The sequence below is a fragment of the Pocillopora verrucosa genome, chromosome 3 (genome assembly GCF_036669915.1).
Source record: "Pocillopora verrucosa isolate sample1 chromosome 3, ASM3666991v2, whole genome shotgun sequence".
Lineage (NCBI taxonomy): Eukaryota > Metazoa > Cnidaria > Anthozoa > Scleractinia > Pocilloporidae > Pocillopora > Pocillopora verrucosa.
The window spans coordinates 9,093,354-9,111,351 of record NC_089314.1 but is presented as its reverse complement, the minus strand read 5'-3'; the positions used below and the strand labels follow the sequence as shown (position 1 = coordinate 9,111,351).

The window sequence follows — 17,998 nt, the reverse complement described above, 5'->3', positions numbered from 1 at the left end:
TAGAAAAATCGGTCCAAGGTTTAACTAACAAAAACAAAATGGCTGACCTCGTTTCAATTGCCATGAATCTTTAAAAAAACACACCCAACTGACAAGAAACACAAGAAAGCTATTCTTTAAGATTAAACCCAAACATGATTAGAAAAAAATTATTGATTTGTTTCAAAAGCTCAGAAGCGAATTCAAATTAGAACAATTTATAACAGTGACGTCAAGTTTTCCGCTGTAGTCCCCATTTCACTTATTAGCATAACAGCATAACAGCATAACAGCTGCAGTGGATATTTCCAAAGTCTTGCTGTAAAGACTAGCGAAGATAACTAGACAGGTCGGAAACGCCGAGGTAAGATTTTGGTTGTGGTATATGTGGATAATCTTGCCCTCCTTATAACTCAGCGACACAAACGTTGGTGCAGTTACAGGTGTCCGCTAGTGAAGATCTTTTTTCTTGTTTAGCAGAATCCTTCTTTGAATAAATTCAAAAGTAAGTGAATTCTGTCTGCTCACAATATCAGCGCGGCTTTTAATTTTCTTTAGCATTTTAATTTTACTCACAATATTTAATGATCGGCGAAGAGTCACCGTAAAATTCTCAGACGGCAGAGATGTGAAATTGGCTTCGTTAGGTTTATTAAGATCCACGATGCCACATTAAATTTAAACGGGCATAAACCTGGTCGATGAATTTATTGAAAAGAGATCTGAGTTAACATTGCGAGGGTTGTACAGACGATAGATTATCACTTTACAGGGTAAAGTTCTTATTTAAATGTAGTTACATCCCATTTCAGCAGTCGTAACGCTCCAAATCTTCATTCCAAATTTCCCTGCATAAATGGTTGGTTTGATTGTTCGCTCATATTCAACGGTTTACTGTGGATATTTGCATAGTCTTGAAACGGAACTCTTGCTGTGAGTTTAGTATATCAGCTTTTCTCTTTGACTCTTAAGTTAAGGCTAGTAAAAAAAAAACTTAAAAGAAAGTCGGAAACGCTGAGGTAAGATTTTGGTTGTTGTATATGTAATTAAATGATTTTGCCGTCTCGATAGCTCGGCAACGCAAACATAGGTGCCTCTAGGCAAGTCCATAGATGCAGTGAGATATTTCTAGAATCCTGCATGTAGTTAACTAAAAAAAGAACTCGGGAACTCCGGAGTAAGATTTTGGCTGCAGTATGAGGACTAGTAGATGTGATTAAACTCGCCCTCCCGAAAACTTGGCGACATATACGTAGTTGCAGTTACAGATGTCCGCAAATTTATAATATTACCTCGTTTAGCAAACCCCTCTTTCATTGAAGACCATAAAAATAGTGGAATTCTGTCAGTTTACAATCTGGGGGCTGCCTTTAATTTTGTTTAGCAGTGTAGGTTTGCACAGAATTTTAATTATTCGGTGAAGAGTCGAGGACATTGATCTCATTCATAACTGTGCCCCGGTCAGGATACATTTTAATTTACGCATGCAGGGTCACGTTTACCGCAATCGTCTTTAGGGCGAGGAAAACTGCAGATGAATAGAATATTTAGTTACATCTCTTTTCACCAGTCCTAATACATCAAAGCAGGTGTTCATTGCACCTTTACCTACGTAAATCGTTGGATACATCGTCCGCTGATATTTCACGGATTATCGTGGATCTGACACAATAAGCAGTTCTAAATGCTGGTAATTTAGTGTTAATAACTGAGTTGAAAACGTAAATTGGCCACCGTAAAAAGTAAAAAAGCTGACGTTTCGAGCGTTAGCCCTTCGTCAATTGCTCTGACGAAGGGCTAACGCTCGAAACGTCCGCTTTTTTACTTTTTATGGTGGCCAATTTACGTCTTTAACTCAGTTTTCAACACTAAATTACCTGCTATACTCTCCCACCGACGCAGCACCACAGTTTCTTCAGAAACTTATACCCCTTAGTTCTAAATGCTGTTGGAGTATTTTTTGTTCACCAAAACTGACAGTTAGATTTTTCATTTGGGTAGAATTAAAGAAAAACCGCCAGTATTGACACATTGTCGTTCATTTTCTGTCAGCGAAACCAAGCTGCAAAGTTTCCCTTGCCAATATCGCAGAAATAACTCTAAGCTAGTAGTCCATTGGACCAAAATAAAATTTGCGTTTGCATTTTATTTAACTAAATTCAGAAAACCTGGGCAATAAGCTTTCTGAGGCGAAATTTCCAAATACCTGGATGATAAACCTTAGTAGTTTTTTTTGTGGAGGAATGCGTGACGTCATGAGTTCCGGTTTTGGTTTCTAATGAAGGGGAACCCCCTTTTCGCAACTTTCGGGGAAATTTCCCAGTTACGCTTGACATCTTTAATAAACTTCCACAGCGTATGAGAAGCCCACTATAGTAGTGCTCTAAAATGGGTCTTTTCTTGTTTGCATGTTCCTTTCACTCAGGCTTTTATAAGAACACTTTTGATTACCACGTGGTTCAACTTGAAAGACGAGGATCTAGTTGTAGCAGAAGTGTTTATTACCTTCGAATTCAGATGATCTTTAAACATTGTCGCAAATAAAGCTGTTCACGCATTTATCTTTGAGCGATTCCAGTAACATGTGTTAAATTAGCCTTGTTCAAAAGATCCTTAGGATAAACACTTGACGTCGCCCGGTCTGCGTTTGAATGTTAGTTTAGGGAGCCTTCAAGCCCCGAGGTATATCGCTTTTGCGCTCAAGAAGTGATAATTCCCAATGCGCCGATCCACCTACACTCTTGTATATGTAGCTGTAGTACAGGGAGGAGAGGAGTTAAATTTGATTACATTTCAAACTAAATTAACCCCCAATTACAGCGCGACTTGATGTCTTTTGATAGACCCATAGTACACGGGATGACGTCCCTTGAAATCCTCTTTGCGAAAATGGTTAAGGAGTCAATCTTTCCAAATAAGGCTTTGTCAGGAAGCGAATCTTGTGATCTTTTCCTTTTTCCGGTTGAAAAGTTATCTTCGTGCAACCGAAGTTCACTTGACAAACTCTCGGTACCAATGGGCGCACACGCACGCATAGCGTGTGCTATGGCGAACCTTAGAAACCGTATTAACCAGGGGAATCGTAAAAACTCTTCCTTGGATTAGAAACATTTACTTTACTTAACCTTTTTTCAAACATTTCGAACATTATGACTGATGTCGTTAGCTCTTTACACTTTTGTTGACCCATTAAAAATGTTCTTCTGTCTCCAAGTATTGAATCTTGTGCTCTTACAATCATATTTCTCAACCATTGGCCTGATTGTGCATGGCTCATTAGTTTTGCTGTTAAGGACTAAAATAGCGTGTTTTTTCCTTTAGGTTGACAGGTCATGTGACTTATCTAACGCTAGTGCGTCAAGTTCGTTCAGTTCACTCTGAATAACAGAGGTTTGTTGTAGTTCATAATCCATGTTACCAACCCTGCGATAATAGCCCTAATTCACCGAATGAACCCCTCCTCTCTTACTCTCTAGGAGTTTCATTTTCAGTGAAAGCCTTGACGTTTCTTTCAGCAACTATTGTGGAATCCGGTCCTGATTGTTTTCACTCATTTATATCATTATAAGAAAAATAATTACGAAAAATCAACAAATGACGGGTGAACAAAGTAATGATTATGTTGAATTTTCGGCTAAAAGAGCCATTAATGTTGAAAGCCGTTCCTTATCGATTTACAACCAAAGCCTGTAAGATTGTGCCCAAAATTGATATTATGAAGTTTTAGAGTAATTGGTTCTTTTTTCAGTGATGGCGGAAGGTGGTAAGGTGAATGTTGATGATGGGAAATCTACATACGGTGAGAAAGAAAAACAGTTTAATTAAAGTCAACTTTCTGTTTGGAAAATGTCACATGATAATCATTTCCAGTTTGGGGCTTGATTGACAAAACACATTATTTGACAGTTTTTCTCAAGCATGATGATAAATAAAAGTAAAACCACAAGGGAAATACTCGTGAAAGGTCTTGTTTTTTAAGGGTAATGGTCTCACCATGAACGTGATGCTTTCTTTTCCAGTTGCAGAGGAACGTCAGGTCAGATCCATTGACTTAAAACTGAATTTGGCTGATGACATTCAAGCAGGCGAGGAAGGTACTCTTATAAGTCATAGTCACAACGTGAATTTATGGTGTGATTTATTATCATGTTTCAGATGCCAATTTTTGAATTTAAAGGGAAACTCAGTTCCACGCCAAAACTCTTCTACAGAGAGAAAAATTTAGAAGAATGAAGTTATGAACTGCTTGACCTAACCCAACTTTTAGGATAGCGTATTTCTCAGAGTATATGAAATATTGAATGTGATCTGGTAAGGAACATAAAAGCAAAACAAAACAAAAACTTCGAAAAACTATTGTCCTTTTCGTACCTTCGGGTTCCTAACGTTATGAAAAGAGACCACCAGAACAATCTTTTTTACAATTTTTCCCCAGTACCTCTCTCCTGGTAAATCAGTTCCCCTTTATGCACTTTTCTGTTGTCCATCTTCAGATCTCTATCGTTCTTCCTCTCACTCCCGCCTCGATTAGAGTCCAGCACCTGTCGTTTTTGCTGATTTTGTCGATAAGATCAACACACATCTGTTCGTTAAACTCGTTAATCAGTGTTTAATAACACTGTCGGTACCGTAGCGTGTGATTGGAAATCTTCTTTAAACGGCGTACTTTTTCACAATCTTATTTCGCCACTTCTAGATCTTAATTTTAGTTTTGATGGAAAAGATATATCAAACACTGGAGATAGAGTTTGAGTATTTTTCCAAATACCGCGATACACGTTGTTTTAAATTAACTTATCAGTGTTTGTCTATAAATGGTTAAGAATATATGAAAGTCATATATTTGAACTGCGGATAAAGAAGTGAATGAAAGTGAAATTTTTTTCAGGCCTTATTTTCACTACTGCCTAAGTAGTGCAAATTACTGCGAGGATCACTTTCATTCAGTGTTTGTCTATGTTGGCAAAATGTTGCAACGTATTTGATTTTTTACATCTCAGTTGGTTTGGTACAATTTAGGTTTGAAACTGTTCAGTGGCTGAACTATCGCGCCAAAATGATTGGAGGCCAACAGAGACATCAGAAAGATCTTTATCTCCTATATACTTGTCTGATTAATTTTCTCTCGTTATAGATGTTCTGCCCGTTTCACCGTCAGATGGTACATCGCAATGTGGTGAAGCAACCTTAAAAGGTAACAATAACAACTAAAATAAGCACAACCTATTCAACGAGGTGTGGTCACCGAGTCAATTAGGGTTACGCAATCCTTTTAAGAGGGGCATACAAAAGGACCTGTACCGCCTAGTCATCATGTAACAGGAAAAATGCAAACATATTTTGCAAGTCAACAAAATGACTTCAACGTTTGACAGCCAATTCAGAATGCTGCTCTCTTAGACATTTTACACATCTGTTTATGTCAGGCTACTATTTTGTGCATCCCTATTCAGTTATGTTCTATATCATGGATGTTTTTTAATTTTCTGCCAGCGATGGCGGAGGTGTACTTGAAAGAAGGCGATAACGAGTACGGTAAAGGGGAAACCAACAATGCAATACACTTTTACTCGGAGGGACTGCAAGTGTTCTGCAAAGATATCGAACTAAACGCCAAACTCTATAGAAGTAGAGCAGCGGCTCAGCTCCTTCTGGGTAACAACTGATCGATCATGCTTAACCAATTTTGTATTCATTTTGATAGGGATTCATTACAATCATTTACAGTTCGAATCGAGTGCGTGAAGGAAACCTTTTGTTGCGTTTGCAGCAATCTCAGTCAAAGGCTCAATGCACGGCCCCGTCACCAACGTCACGCGTTCTGGCCGATTTTCTATTCGTCCGCTAGCTAATTGAAAGATGACATGGCTAGAAATCGAAGACATCATGGCGGCTAAGCATGCGCATAAAAGACAAATTACGGAGTTTAAATATGGCGGCTGCATAAGGCTTTCTATGGGAAAATTTTGAAAATCAGACACAGTAAGCGTGGAAGCGTGTACTAAAAATGCCCTCGTCTGAAATGTATTAGAAGAGTGTCCAGATCACTCACCTCCGTTCTCAAACTCTTACGATTTCGTTACGATCTGCCCCAGTCGAAGAAACTTTAAACCTTTTTGGTGCCCTAAGTGTCTTAAAATGGCTTATGTTGGTCAGCTAAAGCTTCTCCTGCAGCCACAACAAGGGCTGTTTTATCAATTGCCCACGTCTGTTCAATCTCTTCGAAAGCCAACCTTCTAATTGAAGGCTATTTCAAGTCATAAAAGTATGAATCCACGCTGCCAAACGACTTCCAAAAGTCCAAAAACATTTTTTTCTTATAGGTCTTGTTTCCAGTAGAGACGTTGACTTAAAAACTAAAATTATAAAATCTGAAAACATATCAAAGAACTCTTCGATCGCCATTTTGTAAAAAACATAGTAACCTAGCCTGTTATGGACAATACCGCTACAGGGCAGCTACTGAAGGCTCAAAGATTGACATAGATTGCAGCATTGGCGCGAAAATAATTTGACTTGCAAAAAAAAATAGTAAGCTTCTTACTTGGACAAGATTTTAACAGCTTCTCAAGCAATATCTCGGAAAGAAAATAATAAAGAAGTTATCAGCGCTGCAAAATGTCTGATACACCTCCATTTAATTCATTTTTAAAATGGAAGTTGGGGATTTATCTATCGAGCGCTTTTGTAAAAGGTAATTTCCGACATCTTTTGATGTTTGATTTTAGTGGGATGCGCAGACGCAGTAAGGTGAAACGCAGCTCGTGTTGCGTCCGCGACATCAGCCGCTGACTGACCTCGATTTCTAGCCATGAGATAAAACCTAACACTAAAAATTGTGAACCTCAAACTAGCCAATCGGATACAAGAAAAACAGGTCGAAAACAAACAGACCGAAATTCAGATGCTCTTGCAAGACTTTTTCGCTAATTTGGCATCTTACCCAGGACTGAGAAAACATTATTAGCTGCTGCGTATAAAGTAGACTCCAATTCTGAAAGTTGAGAAACTGCACTTCCGTACTCACATGAAATTATTTTGTTAGGAAATTTTCAAGAAGCTTTGGATGATGCTACAGTGTCTGTTCAATTGGCACCGACTTCCATTGAAGCAATAGAAATCGGTAAGTTTTATGCATTTCCTGAGACATGCAGGAATTGTCTCCGAGGATGACCGAAAGGTTGGACGTCTTGTACTGGTGTTCAATATTGTCTGATCTTCTTAAATCGTTTCACAATTTAATGCCCTAACAGCACACGTGTAAAATTGCGAGAAGCCTTATTGCCCACGCACTTTGACTTTTTTTCGAGCATCGAGGACCTCTTTTTTTTTTTTTTTTTTTTTTTTCATTCATCAATGAAGTCGACTTTTATTGTCAATAAAGACTATCATGTTTATATAACAAACAAAATAATACGTGGTTGCTCGCAGATATGAAACTTCTCCTCGAGTGTTCAACCCGATATCCCCACCTCTTCCCTTGTCTTCTCTAATAGGCTATCGCGTTGACCCCTCGGAGAGAAATTCTATATCTACGCGTACCCATGTACAACTCTCAATTTCTTCACCAGTCTCTTATACTGTGTCTCGAGTCTGGTAAATTTCCTTTGCTTGCGTTCATTGCGAGACAACACCAAAGTTAAGATTTGTAAGATTAAAACAGAAGTACAAGTTGAGGTGTTTTATTATCCGTAATGGGAAAAATGACCTTCCTTAATACAATTTTTTTCAATTTATTTTAGGGGCCAGTGCATGCGTACAGCAACACCTGTATCAAGAAGCCATTACCTGGTGTCAGAAAGGATTGGCAGTATCCTTTGACGAATGTAGAAAAAGCCAATATCGCGTTGGAGATTCCTTTAATTTAATTACCCATGTTTAAAAGCGAAAAGTAATCGGTTCCCATATGCTGTTAACTCTAATAAATAAACGAATTAAAGAAACCGGGCGACCTGTCATGAAGACGGCCAACAACAACAGAAATCATCTTAAACAGTACTGGGTTCAAAAATTTACATGAATAATACCCTTAATTGTATCAGCTCTTACCATAAAACACAGTAGGTGCCAAACAACTCCAAATTCCTATCGAACCTTAATCCTAAAGTCAAAGCTCTGTGATTTCTTTTCTCTCATGTCCTATCACTGGTATTAAAACCTTATTGCTTGCACCTCTGGCAATGTTATTGCCAGCTCCAGTCACCGCAAGAGTGCGGAGTCAGGCGCAAGTTTACATATAAGCTTCTATATTCATCAACACAACTGATCAAGGCTATGAGAATTTACGGCACATTTTTGTCTAACCTCCTATTCCACTTTGGACAAAAATATACCCGTACTTCTGGGTTGTCGGCTTATAAACCCTAGTTTAACCCTTTAATGTGATGCCTAAGTAAAATGAAGGAATTGAAGAGTAGTTCATATGCACGGAGAGTTTTTTAAACTCACCCATTCAGGTAAAGGATTTGTCTAATAGGGCTTACATTGAATAGATGTAAATGTGCGGCCGAATCCATACACTCGTATTGTACCAGCGGTGGCGGTGACAGTTGTTGGTATTAGTGTTGAGAGTTGCTTACGAAATGGCATAGGCAGTGAAAAGTTGTCCTTGAGGTTGCACTAGCGATCACAATGGAAATATAGTAACAGTGCTTCTTGCGCTGGCAGTGGTGCTAGAAGTGGTGGTGATGTTGGCGATGGTGGTGCCAATTAGTGCCACTGCCGCCGCTGCTACTTCTGCCAATTTTCATTTCACCGGAGTGAATGCTGCCATGAATCGGGTTAGGTTTGAAATTTTAGTGTAAACAGAACTGACCCAAAACTCGTTAGAAGGAAAATTATTTGACTTGACCCTTTGAAGATTAACAATAACAATAAGAAGTTACTTGATTTGTGGACCGAGTGTGATAATCAACCAACTGATGGCATAGATGAAACGAGAATTCATAAGGAGATTAACACTAACCGTGACAAAAAAAAAGCAAAAATCGAGGTAAGAGAATGTTTAATGAATGTTCAATGAAAATTAAGAGGTAACACGGAGAGAGACGCTCGCATGGAAGAGCGATAGATATACTTAAGAAGGTAGTTGTTATGTATTTGATACCTAGAGTATGTCTAACATTTTAGACAGTTGAGCAGTTGTGTTTCAGAGAAATCATTAGCTGAGCGCTGTTCACATGTTTTTTTCACTCTGATATTGTTTATTGACTATTCGTTATCATTAAATCTATTTACTCAATTTTCTTGAACTCTGAAGGTAAGTGTTTGGCTAACTTCAAAGATATTATCATATGTAAACCTAAAACAACGTCCACTGGGTCAAGGCAGTTTTCATTTCATTAGTGAAGAGGCTCAATTACAAATGTTTGCAGTCCACACCCGGCTGGCTTGGTTGGATAAATTGAGTAGCACTGTAGGCAAGTCTGGTTCAAATGGTAAGCGATCAAGAAACGTAACTTAGGATAAGTAAGCCAAGGGGTAAAAAGGCATATAAACGATTTCAATATTTATAACTTCAAACCTTAGGATATAAATATCAACGAACGACTACCTCAAGAAGCTGTCCAAAATATCTTCCTCTATGCGAACAATTTGCGTTTTTCTATTGGAGTAAAAGACAAAACTGGAGAGGGAAAGAGTTACTGCAATCTCGGCAACGCTTATGATAGCCTAGGAGATTTCAAAAGAGCCATCCAGTATCATGAAAGTCATCTGAAAATTGCCAAAGAAGTGGGAGACAAGGCTGGAGAGGGAGTGAGTTACGAAAATCTCGGTAATGCTTATGATAGCCTAGGAGATTTCAAAAGAGCCATCCAGTATCATGAAAGTCATCTGAAAATTGCCAAAGAGGTGGGAGACAAGGCTGGAGAGGGAATCTGTTACTGCAATCTCGGAAATGCTTATGACAGCCTAGGAGATTTCAAAAGAGCCATCCAGTATCATGAAAGTCATCTGAAAATTGCCAAAGAGGTGGGAGACAAGGCTGGAGAGGGAAAGAGTTACGGAAATCTCGGCAATGCTTATGACAACCTAGGAGACTTCAAAAAAGCCATCCAGTATCATGAAAGTCATCTGAAAATTGCCAAAGAAGTGGGAGACAAGGCTGGAGAGGGAAAGAGTTACGGAAATCTCGGCAATGCTTATCATAGCCTAGGAAACTTCAAAAAAGCCATCCAGTATCATGAAAGTCATCTGAAAATTGCCAAAGAGGTGGGAGACAAGGCTGGAGAGGGAAAGAGTTACGGAAATCTCGGCAATGCTTATCATACCCTAGGAAATTTCCAAAGAGCCATCCAGTATCATGAGAGTCATCTCAAAGTTGCCAAAGAAGTGGGAGACAAGGCTGGAGAGGGAAAGAGTTACGGAAATCTCGGCAATGCTTATCATAGCCTAGGAGATTTCCAAAGAGCCATCCAGTATCATGAAAGTCATCTCAAAATTGCAAAAGAGGTGGGAGACAAGGCTGGAGATGGAAAGAGTTACGGAAATCTCGGCAATGCTTATCATAGCCTAGGAGATTTCAAAAGAGCCATCCAGTATCATGAAAGTCATCTGAAAATTGCCAAAGAGGTGAGAGACAAGGCTGGAGAGGGAAAGAGTTACGGAAATCTCGGCAATGATTATCATAGCCTAGGAGATTTAGAAAGAGCCATCCAGTATCATGAAAGTCATCTGAAAATTGCCAAAGAGGTGGGAGACAAGGCTGGAGAGGGAAAGAGTTACGGAAATCTCGGCAATGCTTATCATACCCTAGGAAATTTCCAAAGAGCCATCCAGTATCATGAAAGTCATCTCAAAATTACAAAAGAGGTGGGAGACAAGGCTGGAGAGGGAAAGAGTTACGGAAATCTCGGCAATGCTTATCATAGCCTAGGAGATTTCAAAAGAGCCATCCAGTATCATGAAAGTCATCTGAAAATTGCCAAAGAGGTGGGAGACAAGGCTGGAGAGGGAAAGAGTTATTGCAATCTCGGCAATGCTTATCATAGCCTAGGAGATTTCGAAAGAGCCATCCAGTATCATGAAAGTCATCTGAAAATTGCCAAAGAGGTGGGAGACAAGGCTGGAAATGGAAAGAGTTACGGAAATCTCGGCAATGATTATCATAGCTTAGGAGATTTCGAAAGAGCCATCCAGTATCATGAAAGTCATCTGAAAATTGCCAAAGAGGTGGGGGACAAGGTTGGAGAGGGAAATAGTTACGGAAATCTCGGCAATGATTATAATAGCCTAGGAGATTTCGAAAGAGCCATCCAGTATCATGAAAGTGATCTGAAAATTGCCAAAGAAGTGGGAGACAAGGCTGGAGAGGGAAGGAGTTACGGCAACCTCGGCAATGCTTATCGTCACCTAGGAGATTTAGAAAGAGCCATCCAGTTTCATGAAAGTCGTCTCAAAATTGCCAAAGAAGTGGGAGACAAGGCTGGAGAGGGAAAGAGTTACGGCAATCTCGGAAATGCTTATCATAGCCTAGGAGATTTCGAAAGAGCCATCCAGTATTATGAAAGTCATCTGAAAATTGCCAAAGAAGTGGGAGACAAGGCTGGACAGGGAAAGAGTTACGGCAATCTCGGCAATGCTTATCATAGCCTAGGAGATTTCGAAAGAGCCATCCAGTATCATGAAAGTCATCTGAAAATTGCCAAAGAGGTGGGAGACAAGGCTGGAGAGAGAATGAGTTACGGCAATCTTCCCAACTATTATTATAGCCTAGGAGATTTCCAAAGGGCCATCCAGTATCATGAAAGTCATTTGAAAATTGCCGAAGAGGAGGCAGACAAGGCTGGAGAGAGAAAGAGTTACGGCAACCTTGGCAATGCTTATTGTAACCTAGGAGATTTCGAAAGAGCCATCCAGTATCATAAAAGTCATCTGAAAATTGCCAAAGAAGTGGGAGACAAGGCTGGAGAGGAAAAGAGTTACTGCTATCTCGGCAATGCTTATCATAGCCTAGGAGATTTCAAAAGAGCCATCCAGTATCATAAAAGTGATCTGAAAATTGCCAAAGAAGTGGGAGACAAGGCTGGAGAGGGAAAGAACTATGGCAATCTCGGCAATGCTTATGATAGCCAAGGAGATTTCAAAAGAGCCATCCAGTATCATGAAAGTGATCTGAAAATTGCCAAAGAGATGGGAGACAAGGCTGGAGAGGGAATGAGTTACTGCAATCTCGGTAATGCTTATGATAGCCTAGGAGATTTCAAAAGAGCCATCCAGTATCATGAAAGTCATCTGAAAATTGCCAAACAAGTGGGAGACAAGGCTGGAGAGGGAGTGAGTTACGGAAATCTCGGTAATGCTTATGATAGCCTGGGAGATTTCAAAAGAGCCATCCAGTATCATGAAAGTCATCTGAAAATTGTCAAAGAAGTGGGAGACAAGGCTGGAGAGGGAATCTGTTACTGCAATCTCGGCAATGCTTACTATGGACTAGGAGATTTCAAAAGAGCCATCCAGTATCATGAAAGTGATCTCAAAATTGCCAAAGAAGTGGGAGACAAGGCTGGAGAGGGAAAGAGCTATGGCAATCTCGGCAATGCTTATGATAGCCTAGGAGATTTCAAAAGAGCCATTCAGTATCATGAAAGTGATCTGAAAATTGCCAAAGAGGTGGGAGACAAGGCTGGAGAGGGAAGGAGTTACTGCCATCTCGGTAATGCTTATGATAGCCTAGGAGATTTCAAAAGAGCCATCCAGTATTATGAAAGTCAACTGAAAATTGCCAAAGAAGTGGGAGACAAGGCTGGAGAGGGAATCTGTTATTGCAATCTCGGCAATGCTTACTATAGGCTAGAAGATTTCAAAAGAGCCATCCAGTATCATGAAAGTCATCTGAAAATTGCCAAAGAGGTGGCAGACAAGGCTGGAGAGGGAAGGAGTTATGGCAATCTCGGCAATGTTTATCATAGCCTAGGAGAATTCGAAAGAGCCATCCAGTACCATGAAAGTCATCTGAAAATTGCCAAAGAAGTGGGAGACAAGGCTGGAGAGGGAGTGAGTTACGGAAATCTCGGTAATGCTTATGATAGCCTAGGAGATTTCAAAAGAGCCATCCAGTATCATGATAGTCATCTGAAAATTGCCAAAGAAGTGGGAGACAAGGCTGGAGAGGGAATCTGTTACTGCAATCTCGGCAATGCTTACTATGGACTAGGAGATTTCAAAAGAGCCATCCAGTATCATGAAAGTGAACTCAAAATTGCCAAAGAAGTGGGAGACAAGGCTGGAGAGGGAAAGAGTTACTGTAATCTCGGCAATGCTTATGATAGCCTAGGAGATTTCAAAAGAGCCATCCAGTATCATGAAAGTCATCTGAAAATTGCCAAAGAAGTGGGAGACAAGGCTGGAGAGGGAGTGAGTTACGAAAATCTCGGTAATGCTTATGATAGCCTAGGAGATTTCAAAAGAGCCATCCAGTATCATGAAAGTCATCTGAAAGTTGCCAAAGAGGTGGGAGACAAGGCTGGAGAGGGAGAGAGTTACGGAAATCTCGGCAATGCTTATCATAGCCTAGGAGATTTCGAGAGAGCCAACCAGTATCATGAAAGTCATCTGAAAATTGCCAAAGAGGTGGGAGACAAGGCTGGAGAGGGAAGGAGTTATGGCAATCTCGGCATAGTTTATAATAGCCTAGGAGATTACAAAAGAGCCATCCAGTATCATGAAAGTCATCTGAAAATTGCCAAAGAAGTGGGAGACAAGGCTGGAGAGGGAGCGAGTTACGGAAATCTCGGCAATGCTTATCAAAGCCTAGGAGATTTCAAAAGAGCCATCCAGTATCATGAAAGTCATCTGAAAATTGCAAAAGAAGTGGGAGACAAGGCTGGAGAGGGAAAGAGTTACGGAAATCTCGGCAATGCTTATTATAGCCTAGGAGATTTCAAAAGAGCCATCCAGTATCATGAAAGTGATCTGAAAATTGCCAAAGAGGTGGGAGACAAGGCTGGAGAGGGAGCGAGTTACGGAAATCTCGGCAATGCTTATGATAGCCTAGGAGATTTCGAGAGAGCCATCCAGTATCATGAAAGTGATCTGAAAATTGCCAAAGAAGTGGGAGACAAGGCTGGAAAGGGAAGGAGTTATGGCAATCTTGGCATAGTTTATAATAGCCTAGGAGATTACAAAAGAGCCATCCAGTATCATGAAAGTCATCTGAAAATTGCCAAAGAAGTGCGAGACAAGGCTGGAGAGGGAATCTGTTACTGCAATCTCGGCAATGCTTATCATGGCCTAGGGGATTTCGAGAGAGCCATGCAGTATCATGAAAGTCATCTGAAAATTGCCAAAGAGGTGGGAGACAAGGCTGGAGAGGGAATGAGTTACTGCAATCTCGGCAATGCTTATCATAGACTAGGAGATTTCGAGAGAGCCATCCAGTATTATGAAATTGATCTGAAAATTGCCAAAGAAGTGGGAGACAAGGCTGGAGAGGGAAAGAGTTACGGAAATCTTGGCAATGTTTATCATAGCCTAGGAGATTTCGAGAGAGCCATCCAGTATCATGAAAGTCATCTGAAAATTGCCAAAGAAGTGGGAGACAAGGCTGGAGAAGGAAGGAGTTACGGAAATCTCAGCAATGCTTATCATAGCCTAGGAGATTTCGAGAGAGCCATCCAGTATCATGAAAGTGATCTGAAAATTTCCAAAGAAGAGGGAGACAAGGCTGGAGAGGGAAAGAGTTCCGGTAATCTGGACAATGTTTATTAGGGGTTGGGAGATCTAGAAAGAGCTGTTAACCTGTATCGTTCTTGTGTGATAATTTTTGATGGTATCCGAGCCAATCTGCGTTTCAGAGATGATTGCAAGATTAGCTTCCGCGACATGCAAAGAAACGCATATACTTGTTTGTGGCGTCTTCATTTAGAACAAAATCAAATTTTGGATGCGTTTCTATCTGCTGAACAAGGACGTGCACAGGCTCTTAGTGATCTGATTTGTCTTAGATATGAGTTGAAAGAAATACAACCTCGGTCTCACACCCTGGGGAATTTTGATTTCGACGTTCTTGTAAGCGGTGCTGTTTCAAATACAGTCTTTATGCCTGTAGATAATAAGGAACGCAAGATATTCTACTGGTTTATTAACAGCTTTCAAGATATTCAATAGAGAAGTATTGAAATAAGTAATTATGGCTCGTTCGAAGATGTCAATACCTTTATTGGAAGCTTAATGAACACAGCATCAAGAGAGTTTAAAAGAGGTGTTATTAAATGCGAAGATCGCTCTCTTGATGAGCCCTGTACTGAAGAATTGGTGAAGAAAAGGTCAGGTCATGCTTATTTCTCTAATGAATGCTCACCGAAAACTGCTTTACGGATGTTGTATGACGTTATCATTAAGCCGATTGGTGATCTCGTCAATGGCAATTAACTTATCTTTGTTCTCGAGAGTTCATTGTGGTCAGTCCCTTTTGCTGCATTGATGGATTCCGAGTCAAATTATTTGTGTGACTCTTTCCGAGTTCGAACGATTCCATCCCTGACTACTTTGAGGTTGATAAACGATTACCCAGACGACTTCCACAATAAGAAAAGTGCTTTACTCGTGGGTGATCCATGTTTGGAGGGGGTTCTTTTCCAGGAGAGGACGCTCAATTCACTGCCATGTGCAAGAGAAGAAGTGGTGATAATCGGGAGAATCCTTGGTGCTGATCCGCTTATTGGTGAAGAAGCAAAGAAAGATGAAGTATTGAGGCGACTTCCCTTTGTTGCTTTGGTGCACTTTGCTGCACATGGCCGAATGGAAACGGGCGAAATTGCCTTAGCGCCACGAAGTACTTGTCCATCAAAGCCCTTTGTTACGGAGGATTTTCTTCTAACAATGAAAGATGTGTTGGATATCCGGATACGAGCAAGGCTGGTTGTGTTTTAACTTAAAAGTTGTTGTCACAGTGGTCGTGGAGAGATTAAGGCTGAGGGAGTTGTTGGAATTGCAAGAGCGTTTTTGGGTGCCGGTGCTCGCTCTGTTCTCGTGTCGCTGTGGGCGATTGATGACGAGGCTACTCTTGTGTTTATGAAACATTTCTATGAAAAACTGGTTACTGGGAAGCTTGCAAGTGAAGCTCTTAACCAAGCTATGAAGAGCATGAAAGAGTCTGAAGAGTTCAGCGATGTGAAGTACTGGGCACCCTTTGTACTCATTGGGGATGACGTCAGACTGGAATTAAATTGAAGATAGCATTTTGGATATTGTCAAATGTAAGTAGGCAATTATTAATTGATGATATATTTTGAATGAAGCCACATCATATTTGCGTGAAGGGAAGTTATCATGCCAAGCTACAAGTTCTGCCATTCAATTTTAGTGCTCTGAGTAGCTGACTGCAACGGCCCTTATGCCTTTAAAGATGATTTGTTCTTAGTCACGCATTAACAACGTATGATTTGCAGTGAGCAGCAACATGATATCCTGGTTTGCAGGAAGACTTTAACCAAAACTAGGATATGTAATGATAAACATAATGACGTGATGTTAATCTCAGTTTGTGTACAATGTATATCAAAATGTACAATGTATATCATCGGTGCTGTTGCCACGCATAGCTTGCATCGAAAATGTTAATTGTTCTCTGCGCTGACTCCTCCGATTTCTGATACTTCTACAAATATCGGTGTGTTAAACAAGTCTTACTTTAGGAGCGTATTCAAACTTATGTTAAAATGAATATTTTCTATTTACCTTTCAGACACCTCTTATCCTGTTTCTAGAAGAGACAAGATCCTTGCTGATGGTTTTTGGCAACGATTTGAAACCAAGTTCTCCGACGACAAGAATTTCCTCAGTATTTTCAGCGATATAGCTTACAAAATGTCTCAGTTTTCAAAGATCCTAATTATCTCGGGATGTAATGGTATTGTCTGTCAGTAGAAAAAAAAACTGAACGAGTTGCTGAGTTAGGTCTTTAAGGCGAAATCTAAGTTTGAAACTTTTGTATCAATAACCTTATTTTAATTCCTTGATACAGAGTATGAAAGACACAACAATGCGTTGCAGAATAGGAGGTGAACTATGGTAGATTGTGCTTGTGACTTACAATTGAATTTTAAAAAATTAATTGGTTTACTGATTACGATTGAAGTAGTTGAAGTATTTCAAAAGACTCAAGAAGTGGTGCACACTTCCTCAGTTAAAAAAAATTGTGGCGAATTCTTTTATTCTTTCTGGAATGAGTTGACAGAAGTTAAACTTCGAAGATTTGTTCACGTAATTTATTTCAAAGGATTATGTACTTTATTTGTAGAGCGAAGCAGTTATCTCGCTCACGTGTTCGTGATGTTTTTCAATTTGAATCTTACGAATGTTTCATTTTCATTGTAAAATTTAATTCATTTTTAAGTTGCAATTTCCTTTCTTGGTTAATTACAGCACCGAGGCAGTTTCTATGCAAATTGAACGTTAAAGTTTATAGTTTATAACTGTGAATATATGACAATCATATATGTATATATACTCCATATTAACTTCATTACAGCGAAGATCGCTTTCATATTCATTATCTTTATTATAGTTTTTAGTTTTTTGTTTTTGGTGCTTAGAAGAGAGTTTTGATATCATGTCAAGATCCTTCGTTCTTTCAAATTTCCTCGGGTTGGATTCTTCTTTCACCATGCTCTTTCTAAAGGGACAGTTTTTGTAACGAATTAGGAACAGTGATTGACTCGAAAAGTTATTGTAATCTCTTTGACTTTGTTATCATGTGAATATAAAAACTCTCTAACACAATGTCCTTTTGTTACAGATCTGGGCCCAGCTGTTCAAAGAGTGGATATGACGCTATCCAAAACATAAATCAATATGCAGCGGATAACTGTTAAGAAAACGTACTGCGCTATCCACCGTAGAGCGATTTATCCAGTGGATAGCGTTATCCAACCTTTGAACAACCAGGTCCTGATGATGGAACTCAGCCCTGTAACATCTTGTATAGGGATAACTCCGAACAATGAAGGATGCAAAGCTCATGCATTGTGATTTTTTGGTTGGAAGCAGTCGTAGGTGATCATTGTTAACAACACCC

At 39.8% G+C, this 17,998-nt stretch overlaps 1 pseudogene; it reads left to right on the top strand.

The window, feature by feature from the left end:
- The first annotated feature begins 253 nt into the window (after positions 1-253).
- On the top strand, positions 254-17,703 carry LOC131780283 (tetratricopeptide repeat protein 28-like; annotated as a pseudogene).
- The last annotated feature ends 295 nt before the right edge of the window (positions 17,704-17,998 follow it).